This window comes from Papio anubis, chromosome 2 (genome assembly GCF_008728515.1).
Source record: "Papio anubis isolate 15944 chromosome 2, Panubis1.0, whole genome shotgun sequence".
Taxonomy (NCBI): Eukaryota; Metazoa; Chordata; class Mammalia; order Primates; family Cercopithecidae; genus Papio; species Papio anubis.
In genome coordinates, this window is record NC_044977.1 from 24,274,463 (window position 1) to 24,276,316 (window position 1,854).

Genomic DNA, 1,854 nt, shown 5'->3' on the forward strand with positions numbered 1-1,854 from the left:
TATATTTATTTGATTCACAGTCCTGCAGGCTGTAAAAGAAAAATGGCACTAACATCTGCTTCCAGTGAGGGCTTCAGACTGCTCTCACTCATGCTGGAAGGCCAAGAGGAACCAGCATGTGCAGAGATCACAAGAGAAAAGCAGAGAGATGGGGAGAAAAGTGCTAGACTCTTTTAAACAACCAGCTCCCACAGAAACTAGCTGAGCTAACATTCACTCAACACTCCACCTCCCAGAAAATATATGAATCTATTCATGAGGGATCCACTCTGATAACCTAAACACCTCCTACTAGGCCCCATTCCCAACACCAGGGATCAAATTTTCAACATGAGGCTTGTAAAGTCAAATGTCCAAACCATAGCAGATACTTACACAAATCTATAAATTACTTGTGTGAAAGAGGTTTTAGATTTTTAGCTCAAAAAATGAATATATAGATTTTTTTCAATGGATACTAGTAATTGAGTTTCTATACTGAGATTAAAAAAAGGAACAGTTTGTTATACCAGAATATTTCAAAGTAAATAGCACAGAAATATATGTGATTGTTTCTAGATGCTAAGTAGTAAGTACTTTTGATCAAGAAATGAAAAACCAAGTGGCAAAAAACACCCTACAAGGGATTATGAGAAACCAGACCAATACAAGAAATTGAGAAAAATCTGAATCTATGTTTAATATTTCATATATATGTTTTTAAATTAATGAATAATATTTCCACATTTTATGGGGTACATGAAATATTTTGTTAATTGCATAGAATGTGCAATAATCGTCAGGATATTTTGGTTATTTATCACCTCAAGTGTTTATCATTTCTGTGTTGAGAACATTTCAAGTTCTCTCTCCTAGCTCTTTTGAAACAAACAAAGCATTATTATTAACTATAGCCACCATACTCTGACATCAAACATTAGAACTTATGTCTTCTATTTAACTATATGTTTGTACTCATTAACCAAGGAGGAGCTGGAGAGACAAGTGGTGGATCTGATAAAGAGCCAGGCGCTGCCGGCTGCGGAGCTTGCAGAGTACACCACGAAGATCGCACTCCTGGAAGAGGCACAGAGGCGCAAGGAGCACGGCGGCGCAAGGAGGTGAAGTTGAAGAGTGGCAGCACAGAGCCAGAGAAGCCCAGGATGACCTGGTGAAGACCAAGGAGGAGCTGCACCTGGTGATGACTGCACCCCCGCCCCCACCGCCCCTCGTATAGAAGACGGTGAGCTACCGTGTCCAAGACAGCTTGCAGGACGAGGGCTCGGAGCCCACGGACTACACAGAGCGGAGTCTAGCGAGGGCATCTGGGATCACCGAAACGAGGAGAAACGCATCACCGAAGCGGAGAACGAGCGCGTGCAGCAGCCTCTGCTGACGCTGAGTGGCGAGCTGTCCCAGGCCCGAGATGAGAATAAGAGGGCTCATAATTACATCATCCACAATGAGAACATGAGGCAAGGTCGGGATAAGTACAAGACGTTGCGGCAGATCCGGCAGGGCAACACCAGGCAGTGTATCGATCAGTTCGAGGCCATGTAATGGCCAGGCCAGGACCGAGGGCAGAGACGCTCTGGGGCGGATGCTGCCGCCCTCACTCCCAGCCTCCTCATGCTTGTGTCTTTAGTGCTTCAAGTCTAGGAACCTCCTCATCAGATCTCAGTTCCTTTTAAAAGCAGTTACCCAAGAGAAACGTCCTGGTCTGAGAAGCAGTGCAGGCGCCCTGGTGTGTTTTCCCCGATTGTATCATGGTGCCAAGCAGGCCAGATTCTGGCTATTATTCTCCAGTCACCTCCTGTGTTGTGCTGCGAGCAGGACTGATTGAATTAAGGAAAACGCCTGTAAAGTCTGAGTAAC

The 1,854-nt window shown here is 44.8% G+C and overlaps 1 pseudogene; it reads left to right on the plus strand.

Moving 5' to 3' along the window:
* Nucleotides 1-954: 954 nt before the first annotated feature.
* Nucleotides 955-1,539, plus strand: LOC101009937 (annotated as a pseudogene).
* The last annotated feature ends 315 nt before the right edge of the window (nt 1,540-1,854 follow it).